This window comes from Salvelinus sp. IW2-2015, unplaced genomic scaffold (genome assembly GCF_002910315.2).
Source record: "Salvelinus sp. IW2-2015 unplaced genomic scaffold, ASM291031v2 Un_scaffold3200, whole genome shotgun sequence".
NCBI classification, from domain to species: Eukaryota; Metazoa; Chordata; class Actinopteri; order Salmoniformes; family Salmonidae; genus Salvelinus; species Salvelinus sp. IW2-2015.
In genome coordinates this window covers 88,542-101,480 of record NW_019944487.1, presented here as the reverse complement: position 1 = coordinate 101,480, position 12,939 = coordinate 88,542, and the positions used below count along the sequence as shown (strand labels likewise).

The 12,939-nt window shown below is 44.9% G+C and overlaps 1 pseudogene; it reads right to left on the bottom strand.

Annotated features, from left to right (window-relative positions):
- Window positions 1-12,939, bottom strand: part of LOC112075498 (extracellular sulfatase Sulf-2-like) — a 60,412-nt pseudogene that overhangs the window by 14,188 nt on the left and 33,285 nt on the right.

Sequence of the window (12,939 nt, the reverse complement as noted above, 5' to 3'; positions counted from 1 at the left end):
TAAGGACCTAGAGAATATGCAGTGACTTATGTCAGTGATCTATGGCCTGCCAACATACAGAATACACATAGTTATGGGCAGGAATTGCTCCTTTTCTGCTCCATACCTGTTGACTGGCCTCTCTATGTCCAGCAGTTTGAGGATGGACTTGCCGTCCATGTCCGGCGGGACGTCCACACCAGCGATGTCCAGGATGGTGGGCGCCAGGTCAATGTTCAGCACCATGTGAGGGTTGCTATGGAGACGCAGGGAGAGATAAGGGGACAAGGTTATTACAGCGCGTGTCAGATGGTATCTGGTTGGTTAACGTCAGCTGATGAGAGAGAGAGGGATGGAGAGCGAGAGAGTGAGGAGATGGGAGAGAACGAGAAACAGAGAGAGACCGAGAAACAGAGAGAGAGTGAGAGAGAGAAAGTGAGAGAGAGATAGAGAAAGAGAGAGAAAGTGTGTGTGAGAGAGAGCGAGAAACAGAAAGAGATATATATATATATACAGTGGGGAGAACAAGTATTATTGCATGACATAAGTATTTGATCACCTACCAACCAGTACCAATTCCGGCTCTCACAGACCTGTTAGTTTTTCTTTAAAGAGCCCTCCTGTTCTCCACTCATTACCTGTATTAACTGCACCTGTTTGAACTCGTTACCTGTATAAAAGCACCTGTCCACACACTCAATCAAACAGACTCCAACCTCTCCACAATGGCCAAGACCAGAGAGCTGTGTAAGGACATCAGGGATAAAATTGTAGACCTGCACAAGGCTGGGATGGCCTACAGGACAATAGGCAAGCAGCTTGGTGAGAAGGCAACAACTTTTGGCGCAATTATTAGAAAATGGAAGAAGTTCAAGATGACGGTCAATCACCCTCGGTCTGGGGCTCCATGCAAGATCTCACCTCGTGGGGCATCAATGATCATGAGGAAGGTGAGGGATCAGCCCAGAACTACCACGGCAGGACCTGGTCAATGACCTGAAGAGAGCTGGGACCACAGTCTCAAAGAAAACCATTAGTAACACACTACGCCGYCATGGATTAAAATCCTGCAGCGCACGCAAGGTCCCCCTKCTCAAGCCAGCRCATGTCCAGGCCCGTCTGAAGTTTGCCAATGACCATCTGGATGATCCAGAGGAGGAATGGGAGAAGGTCATGTGGTCTGATGAGACAAAAATAGAGCTTTTTGGTCTAAACTCCACTCGTCGTGTTTGGAGGAAGAAGAAGGATGAGTACAACCCCAAGAACACCATCCCAATAAATAACTGCTCCAGAGATCTAGAGTCCAGACAGAAGAGATTAGGAGGACCCTCAGGACAGACAGAAGAGATTAGGAGGACCCTCAGGACAGACAGAGAGGAAAAGGGAGGGGGGAGTATTCCATCCTTAGGCTCTGTAGGCCATTTGTCCAGTCATATCAACCAGACACCGGATTCCTTTCACCGTCCTTCCTTCCCTCCAAAAGTAAATCCCCCATCTTAGGCTCGCTCCCTTCACTCCCTCTATTCCCTACTAAGCTAACCTAATGGAATTGTTTTAAGACGAGCATACCATGAATTTTAGGACCACTTTAGGTATAAAAGAAATCTAAAAATGATTTGATAAAATATAGAATTTGTCCTTTACTACTATAGCCCATAGAAAAGCATTAATAACACATTCATAAATTGTAAAAAATAMAAAAAATAAGAAAAAARTACTTCATAAGRAATAMGGTTTTGAAGTATCTGTCTAGGAGATATAAGAATGCTCAGGAAATGTTTTTTTGGACACATATTTAACCCCTTATTTCTGATGAAAAAAAATGACYTCCATACTTCCATTCATTTGTATGGGTTACCTTCAGACGAATCCCATGACAATTGTGGGGGTCATAGAGCAAAACATCGTTTTTCTGCATTATACCCTGTGTGTTTATACCTGCATTTTCTGTTTGCCTGTTGCCAGTTCGACTTGTCTTTGTTGGGTCGTACCAGTGTGTATTTTCCCATTTTCCTCTATCTCAAGTTTTTGTTTTTAGTCTTCCCAGTTCTGACCCTTCTGCCTGKCCTGACCCTGATCCTGCCTGCTGTCATGTACCTGTCAGACTCTCCTGGATTACGAACCTCTGCCTGCCCTCGATTTGCCCTCTGCCTGACCCCTGTGCTAAAATAAACATTTTGAGATTCAAACTATCTGCCTCCATCTCCAMCTGCATCTGGGTCTTATCTTGAATTGTGATATAGAGCTGAAGTCGTAGGTTTACATACACCTTAGCCAAAYACATTTTAAATCAGTTTTTCACAAATCCTGACATTTAATCMGAGTAAAAACTCYCTGTCTTAKGTCAGTTAGAATCACCACTTTATGTTAAGAATGTGAAATGTCAGAACAATATTAGAGAGAATGATTTATTTCAGMTTTTATTTCTTTCATCACATTCCCAGTGGGTCAGAAGTTTACATACACTCAATTAGTATTTGYCTTTAAATTGTTTAACTTGGGTCAAACGCTTCGAGTAGCCTTCCACAAGCTTCCCACAATAAGTTGGGTGAATTTTGGCCCATTCCTCCTGACAGAGCTGGTGTAACTGAGTCAGGTTTGTAAGCCTCCWTGCTCGCACACGTTTTTTCAGTTCTGCCCACAAATTTTCTATGGGATTGAGGTCAGGGCTTTGTGATGGCAACTCCAATACCTTGACTTTGTTGTCCTTAAGCCATTTTGCCACAACTTTGGAGGTATGCTTGGGATCATTGTTCATATCATGGTCCATCTGGAAGACCCATTTCGACCAAGCTTTAACTTCCTGACTGATGTCTTGAGATGTTGCTTCTTTATATCCACACAATTTTCTTTACTCATGGTGCAATCTCATTTTGTGAAGTGCACCAGTCCTTCCTGCAGCAAAGCACCCCCACAACATGATGCTACCAACCCGTGCTTTACGGTTTGGATGGTGTTCTTCGCTTGCAAGCGTCCCCTTTTTCCTCCAAACATATGATGGTCATTATGGCCAAACAGTTCTATTTTTGTTTCATCAGACCAGAGGACATTTCTAAAAGTACGATCTTTGTTCCCCATGCGCAGTTGCAAACCGTAGTCTGGCTTTTTATGGCGTTTTGGAGCAGTGGCTTCTTCCTTGCTGAGCGGCCTTTCAGGTTATGTCGATATAGGACTCGTTTTACTGTGGATATAGATACGTTTGTACCTGTTTCTCCAGCATCTTCACAAGTTCCTTTGCTGTTGTTCTGGGATTGATTTGCATTTTTCGCACCAAAGTACGTTCATCTCTAGGAGAGAGACGCTTCACCTTCCTGAGCAGTAGGACGGCTGCGTGGTCGCATGGTGTTTATACTTGCATACTATGTTTGTACAGATGAACGTGGTACCTTCAGGCATTTGGACATTTCTCCCAGGAACAAGTCTTTGTGGAGGTCTACAATTTCTTTCTGAGGTCTTGAGTGATTTCTTTTAATTTTCCCATGATGTCAAGCAAAGAGGCACTGAGTTTGAAGGTAGGTCTTGAAATATATCCCCTTGTTACCTCCATTTGACTCAAATTATGTCAGTTAGCCTATCAGAATCTTCTAAAGCCATGACAAATTTCCTGGAATTTCCAAGCAGTTTAAGGCACAGTCAACTTAGTGTATGTAAACTTCTGACCCACTGGAATTGTGATACAGTCAATTATAAGTTAATAATCTGTCTGTAAACAATTGTTAGAAAAATTACTTGTGTCATGCACAAAGTAGATGTCCGAACCAACATGCCAAAACTATAGTTTGTTAACAAGACATTTGTGGAGTGGTTGAAAAACTATTTTTATGACTCCAGGTAAGTGTATGTAAACTTCCGACTGTATTGGAGCGTCTGAGTGTCCCCTGGCACTAAGGGACTTAACACTGAATGGTGATGTTCAACTGACTGTCTAAATCATCCAACAAAAAGAGCAAAACAAAGTCACTCCTTCTGTGATCAGGCAGATGTTACTGTTCTTCTATTGTAATATAAATAGACATCTTCTTCTATTTCTCTCATCTCTATCTCATCTCTCATCTCTCTCTCCTCTCTGCCAGTGGTCTTGCGGAGGGATCAGGGGATAGAGCAGCTATGTAGAGGATTTGGAGGATGTATAATGACACAAAGGTTTGATGTTAGTATGTATGGATCAGTTCCACAGGGGTTACGTCATCCACAGATCAGCACCCTTACAGCCATATGATAACAACAGCCCCTAGAACCTTACCTGGCTCCTGCCTCCCCGTTGGGCCCTCGGATGTAGAAGGGTACTCGAATGTCAAACTCGTAGGGCATGGATTTGCCCTTGACCAGGCCAAACTGACCAATGTGGTAGCCATGGTCAGCTGTGTAGATGATATATGTGTTGTCCAGTTCTCCAGTCTCAGCCAGCATGTTATAACACCTAGAACACAATACAGATAGCATGTTATACACTAGAACACAGACAGATAGCATGTTATACACCTAGAACACAATACAGATAGCATGTTATACACCTAGAACACAATACAATAGCGTGTTATACACCTGAACACAATACAGATAGCATGTTATACACCTAGAACACAATACAGATAGCGTGTTTAACACCTAGAAACAATACAGATAGCATGTTATACACCTAGAACACAATACAGATAGCGTGTTATACACCTAGAACACAATACAGATAGCATGTTATACACCTAGAACACAATACAGATAGCGTGTTATACACCTAGAACACAATACAGATAGCATGTTATACACCTAGAACACAATACAGATAGCGTGTTATACACCTAGAACACAATACGATAGCATGTTATAACACTAGAACACAATACAGATAGCATGTTATACACCTAGAACACAATACAGATAGCATGTTATACACCTAGAACACAATACAGATAGCGTGTTATACACCTAGAACACATACAGATGCATGTTATAACACCTAGAACACAATACAGATAGCGTGTTATACACCTAGAACCAATACAGATAGCATGTTATACACCTAGAACAATACAGATAGCGTGTTATACACCTAGAACACAATACAGATAGCATGTTATACACCTAGAACACAGGACAGATAGCATGTTATACACCTAGAACACAATACAGATAGCATGTTATACACCTAGAACACAATAAGATAGCATGTTATACACCTAGAACACAAATACAGATAGCATGTTATACACCTAGAACACAATACAGATAGCATGTTATACACCTAGAACACAGGAACAGATAGCATGTTATACACCTAGAAAACAATACAGATAGCATGTTATACACCTAGAACACAATACAGATAGCGTGTTATACACCTAGAACACAATACAGATAGCATGTTATCACCATAGAACACAGGACAGATAGCATGTTATATACACCTAGAACACAATAAGATAGCATGTTATACACCTAGAACACAATACAAATAGCGGTTATACCTAGAACACAATACAGATAGCGTGTTATACACCTAGAACACAATACAGATAGCATGTTATACACCTAGAACACAATACAGATAGCGTGTTATACACCTAGAACAACACACAGATAGCATGTTATACACCTAGAACCACATACAGATAGCGTTATACACTGAAACACAATACAGATAGCATGTTTATATCACCTAGAACACAATACAGATGAGCGTGTTATACACCTAGAACACATACAGATAGCATGTTATACACCTAGAACACAGGAACAGATAGCATGTTATACACTAGAACACAATACAGATAGCATGTTATATCACCTAGAAACACAATACAGATAGCGTGTTATACACCTAGAACACAATACAGATAGCATGTTATACACCTAGAACACAATACAGATAGCGTGTTTATACACCTAGAACACAATACAGATAGCATGTTATACACCTAGAACACAATACAGATAGCGTGTTATACACCTAGAACACAATACAGATAGCGTGTTATAACACCTAGAAACCGACAGATAGCGTGTTATACACTTAGAAACAAATACAGATAGCATGTTATACACCTAGAACACAGGACAGATAGCATGTTAATCACCTAGAACACAGGACAGATAGCGTGTGAACACAGGACAGATAGCGTGTTATACATCTAGAACACAGAACAGATAGCATGTTATACACCTAGAACACAGGACAGATAGCATGTTATACACCTAGAACACAGGACAGATAGCGTGTTATACATCTAGAACACAGAACAGATAGCAATAAACACAGGACAGATACTGATGGTCTCTACTGGGGCAATGGAACATACTGATGGTCTCTACTGGGGCAATGGAATGTACTGATGGTCTCTACTGGGGCAATGGAATGTACTGATGGTCTCTACTGTGGCAATGGCATGTACTGATGGTCTCTACTAGRGCAATGGAACATACTGATGGTCTCTACTGGGGCAATGGAATGTACTGATGGTCTCTACTGGGGCAATGGAATGTACTGATGGTCTSTACTGGGGCAATGGAATGTACTGATGGTCTCTACTAGGTCAATGCTATGTAGTGATGGACAGGTACAGATGGAAACGTGCAGAATGAATAATATATGATGATAATGTATCCCATTTAGCAGACACTTTTATCTGAAGCAACTTACAGTCATGCGCGCATACCTTTTACATAAGGGTGGCCCCGGGAATCGAACACAAAACCCTGGTCTTGCAAGCGCCATGCTCTACCAACAGAGCCGTAAAGGGATCCTGTAATTAGGGGACTTTGGCTCACCTTCTCCACGCTGTCGTCCACAGAGAGCAGAGTCTGCAGCCTCTTCCTCTGTAGCATGTTGGTGAACTCCATGTGGATGGGCTTCATGGAACCAGTGTAACGCATGATCCAGTGCTTGTCCGGGTTCGGAGCATAGTTGTAGCTGGGAGTGCTGAGAGAAGACAGAGAGCAAAAGGGTTCAGAGGAGTTCAGTGACATCGTTTTGACACATTGACAAAAGTATATTTTGAAAAGTTTTTGACTTTGAGTTTTAATTACGCTTTAGGAGTAGAGGGATCACTCATAGACACAAAGTCCTCGTTACAATTAACTCTTGACCCAAATAGAGCATTAATGGGTAATGGAAAACAGGTAGGTGATTCCATTATTCTTGGTAGGTGATTCCATTATTCTGGTAGGTGATTCCACTGTTCTTGGTAGGTGATTTCCATTGTTCTTGGTAGGTGATCATTGTTCTTGGTAGTGATTCATGTTTTGGTAGGGCGATTCCTGTTCTTGGTAGGTGATTCCATTGTTTCTTGGTAGGTGATTCCATTGTTCTTGGTAGGTGATTCCATTGTTCTTGGTAGGTGATTCCATTGTTCTTGGTAGGTGATTCCATTGTTTCTTGGTAAGGTGATTCCATTGTTCTTGGTAGGTGATTCCATTGTTCTTGGTAGGTGATTCCATTGTTCCTGGTAGGTGATTCACTGTTCTTGGGTAGGTGATTCCATTGTTCTTGTAGGGGATTCCATTGTTCTTGGTAGGTGATTCATTGTTTTCGGTAGGTGATTCCACTGTTCTTGGTAGGTGATTCCATTGTTCTTGGTAGGTGATTCCACTGTTCTTGGTAGGTGATTCCATTGTTCTTGGTAGGTGATTCCATGTTCTTGTAGTGATTCCATGTTCTTGGTAGGTGTCCATTGTTCTGGAGGTGATTCATTGTTCTTGGTAGGTGTTCATTGTCTTGGTAGGTGATCCATTGTTCTTGGCGGTGATTCCATTGTCTCTGGGCGGTGATTCCATTGTTCTTGGTTGTGATGGTTTAGTCTGTCTTAATTAACTAGATCGATATTGTACAAAAATACAACTGTCTTCGGTGGAACACCTCCACACATCCTCCTGTGTGTGTGTGTGTGATGTGTGTGTGTGTGTGTGTGTGTGTGTGTGTGTGTGTGTGTTGTGTGTGTGTGTGTGTGTGTGTGGTGTTGGTGTGTGTGTGTGTGTTGTGTGTGTGTGTTGTGTGTGTGTGCGCGAGTGTGTGTGCTGTGACTGTGCGCGGTGTGACTGTGTGCGTGCGTGTGTGACTGCGTGTGTGTGTGTGTCTGTGTGCGTGCGTGTGTGACTGTGTGCGTGTGTGTGACTGCGTGTGTGTGTGTGTGTGGATTGTGTGCGTGTGTGTGACTGCGCGTGTGTTGTGACTGTGTGCGTGTGTGTGACTGCGTGCGGTGTGTGTTGACTCGCGCTGCGCACGCTCGCTGCTCGCATCAGCGTGCGTGTGTGTGGTGGACTGCGTGCATGCATGTGACTGCGTGTGTGTTTGTGACTGTGTGTGTGTATGTGACTGTGTGTGTGCGTGTGTGACTGCGTGCGTGTGTGTGTGACTGCGTGCATGTATGTGACTGCGTGTGTGTATGTGACTGTGTGCGTGTGTGGCCTGTAATGAGGAGAATCTTGGTTCGGGGGATGCCAGGAGAATGCTGCTTGCTCGAATGCATAGTGCCAACTGTAAAGTTTGGTGGAGGAGGAATAATGGTCTCTGGCTTTTTTTCATGGTTCGGGCTAGGACCCATTAGTTCCAGTGACGGGAAATATTAACTCTACAGCATACAATGACATTCTATACGATTCTGTGCTTCCAACATTGTGGCACCTGTTTGGGGAAGGCCCTTTCTTGTTTCAGCATAACAATGCCCCTGTGCACAAAGCAAGGTCCATATAGAAATGGTTTGTTGAAATCGGTGTGGAAGAACATGTCTTGCCTGCACAGAGCCCTGACCTCAACCACATCAAACACCTTTGGGAAGAATTGGAACGCTGACTGCGAGCCAGGCCTAATCGCCCAACATCAGCGCCTGACCTCACTAAYGCTCTTGTGGCTGAATGGAAGCAAGTCCCCGTAGCAATGTTCCACACCTAGTGGAAAGTCTTCCCAGAAGAGTGGAGGCTGTTATAGCAGCAAAGGGGCGACCAACTCCATGTTAATGCCCATGATTTGTGAATGAGATGTCCACATACTTTTGGTCAAGAAGTATATATTAGGACAATGGGAGGAGGGAAATGTATTGGGGCTGGTGGCTGGCTGGTCATTGGTTAAATTAAAAAGACTGTCTCTCTCCTGTGAGTTGTGCAGTGGGAGGGTGTTGTGTGTGTGTGTCTGATTTGTGTGTGTGTGTGTGTGCATGCGTGCATTTGTGTCTGTGATTAATGACTAGGAGCACTGACTTTCATTACTCCGCCCTGCACGCACGCAACGCACGCAGCACGCGACGCACGCAAGCACGCACGCCGCACGCACGCACGCACGCACGCAGCACGCACGCACGGCACCGCAACGCAGCACGCACGCAGCGCACGCACGCACGGCACGAGCACGGCACGCACGCACGCACCGCACGCACGCACGCACGCAACGCACGCACGCAGCACGCACGCCCACGCATCACGCACGCACGCACCGCACGCACGCACGCACACACACACACACCACACACACAACACACAACACACACACACACACACACACACACACACACACACACACACACACACACACACACAAACAGCAGGAGGGGGGGACATAACCACCATCTGAATTACTCCAGAAAACAAATGGCTCTTATCATGTGATTGAGTTACTCCCTCCACTCTCACCTGTTCCTCCATCTACCTCCTCCACTACTCCCCCTCTTTCCCTCCGTATCTGTGTTTCCTCTCTCCCTCGGTATCTTTCCCAGACGGTCTCTGTGGTGTATCAGCTGTGACAGTTGGCAGCACATCCTGAGAAAGATAGCTGCATTTGTTTTATCTCAGCTTTGTTTGTGATTAAAGGAAGATTTTAGCATGCTTCCAAGTGTGCTACTGCACCACCAGACCCCCACCAGACCCCCACCAGACCTCCTCTAGACCTCCTCCAGACCCCCAGCAGACCCCAGCAGACTCCTCTAGACCTCCTCCAGACCCCCACGAGACCCCACCAGACCCCCAGCAGACCTCCTCTAGACCCCACAGACCCCACCAGACCCAGCATGACCTCCTCTAGCCTCCTCCAGACCCCACGAGACCCCACCAGAACCCCGCAGACAGACCTCCTCTAGACCTCCTCCAGACCCCAGCAGACCCCATATAACCTCCTCTAGACCTCTCCAGACCCGCCACCGACCCGACCGGACCCCACTCAGACACCCCAGCAGACCTCCTCTAGACCTCCTCCAGAACCCCAGCAGACCCCACCAGAACCCCACCAGACCCCGCAGCAGACCTCCTCTAGACCTCCTAGAACCCAGCAGACACCTATAGACCTCCTCAGACCCCCTATTAGACTCCTCCTTCAGACCCCTATTAGACGCCCCTTAGACCCCCTATAGACTCCTCCAGACCCCCTATAGACCTCCTCCAGACCCCTATAGACCTCCTCCAGACCCCTCTAGACGCCCTTTAGACTCCTACAGCCCCTATAGACCTCTCCAGACCGCCTATAGACCTCCTCCAGACCCCGCCTATAGACCTCTTCAGACGCCAGCAGATCCTACCTAGACCCCTATAGCCCCTCACTGACCCTATAGACCCCCATAGCCCCTATAGCTCCTCCAGACTCCCAGCAGATCCCTATCAGACCCCTATAGACCTCCTACAGACCCCCTATAGCCCCCCTATAGACCTCCTCCAGATCCCTATAGACCTCCTCCAGACCCTCTAGACCCCTATAGACCTCCTCCAGATCCCCTATAGACTCCCTCCAGACCCCCAGACCCCCCTATAGACCGTCCCCTATAGGACCTCCCAGACCCCTATAGACCTCCTCCAGACCCCTCCAGACCCCCTATAGACCTCCTCCAGACCCCCTATAGACGCTCCTCCAGACTCTCAGACGCCCCTAGCCACTCTGCTAAATGACTAATGTACATGTAAATGTCTTGGCCAAAAGGGAGAGAGGCTGCAGCCTGTTCTATATCTCTCTCGTCCTTCATTTCTCTTCCTCTTTCTCGCTCACCCTGCTGGGTCTCTCCACTGTATTGGACCATGTGTAATCCGTTCAATCCTCGCAGGTCTCTCTCACGTCTAAGACTCCCAGCTGCTTCTGAACTGCTAAGCTATTTCCTCTTAAAAGGGGAGGGAAATATCGGATTGTTGGGGTCAGGGACAATCATCACTGGGTCTCAGAGGCAATCAACCATTTTTTCTCTCTCTCCCACACAGAACAACTTCCAATAACCGAGTTGGAGACGGAATTGCAGAGAAGATAGAAAAGTGAGGAATTTCACGGTTGGAGATTGGATGCTATAGGGGGCTGTAGAGGGGTTTTGACACCAGGGCATGGTGGGAGAAGGGGTGAAGTTACGAGGTTATGGTGGGAGGGGAGGGGGAAATAAGGTCTTTGATGGATGGAGGAAGTGAGGGGAAGAGTTTTATAGGAGGTTTCCATGGTGCAGGGGGATTAATTACTGGGAGTTAAAGGGTGCTAGCTGTGTAGCTAAGTAGGGCTAACTGAACGGGGGTTCGGAGGGATTTGACATGGTGGATGATTGGGGTAACTATATGGAGGCCAAGGATGTTCTGATGAATTAATGAGAGGCAAGACGGGGTTCTCAGAGTGGGTGAAGTACACTGTGACACAGTGACACTCAGTACTATAGGAGAGAGAAGAGTTGGTGTGGAAAGTGAGCCTGAAACTAAAACCTAGTCCTTTAAAAAGTGAAAAGTTCCTCAGAGAAACGTAATGAAGGCTGACAGGCCACCAGCTGATTAAAGCACTCTACAGAGGAAAGAGATCCAGAGTACTTCTGAGGCAAGTAAACAGCAGCACATAGAATACCACAGTGATGAGCAGGGGAGAGTGGCATTAGAGCGGGCTTAGCTGACACTGATTAGGAGCAATTAGCACCCTACACTATTCCATATATAGTGCACCACTTTTGACCAGGGCCCATTGTAGTGAGGTAATATCTATCATATACTGTATGTACAGTATATTATATATACCTCGAATGCGATCCGTGATAAGACTATGCAACTAGCCTATTAAATTGTTTACCTGACTCCATAAAGATGATTTAGCAATATGCAAGAGAGTTACAGGAATAAACTACCAAGAAAAGTCTGAGAGTTGTCTATCAAAGGCAAATAGACTTAATATCATTGTAAAATGAACAAAAATTATAAAAGGCATAAAGGTTAAGTTACAAAGCATTAACAAGCATTACAAGGTATTATTATAAGCATGATCAGAGCGGGAGCGAGAGAGACAAAGAAACCATGCCTTATGCCATGGCTCATAGCTATTGGGGAGAGAGAGACAAAGAAACCATGCCTTATGCCATGGCCCATAGCTATTGGGGAGAGAGAGACAAAGAAACCATGCCTTATGCCATGGCCCATAGCTATTGGGGAGAGAGAGACAAAGTAAAAAGTAAAGCCCCTTTGAAAGACAGTGTATTGTTGTTGATTGATTACTGTAAAGTTAACCTCCAATSAAATATTGGACCTACATGATGTTATCACAACAGAATGTACTGCTTCACAGATGTGGGACAGAATGGGGGATGTGGAGAGCAACACAGAGGAGGCTGAATTCCAGAGAAGACCATAAAAACCTTTGCATAGAGTGTTGATGAAAGAGAGGTTGGGGTTTGGCAGTGGTGGAAAAAGTACTACATTGTCATACTTGAGTAAAAGTAAAGATACCTTAATAGAAAATGACTCAAATATAAGTGAAAGTCACCCAGTAAAATACTACTTGAGTAAAAGTCTAAAAGTATTTGGTTTTAAATATACTTMAGTATCAAAAGAAAATGGAAATGCTAAAATGTACTTARGTATCAAAAGTAAATGTGTAAATCATTTCAAATTCCTTATATTAAGCAAACCAGACGGCATCATTTTCTTGTTCTTTAAATTTACGGATAGCCAGGGGCACACTCCAACACTCAGACATCATTTACAAACCAAACATTTCTGTTTAGTGAATCCGTCAGGTCAGAGGCAGTAGGGATGACC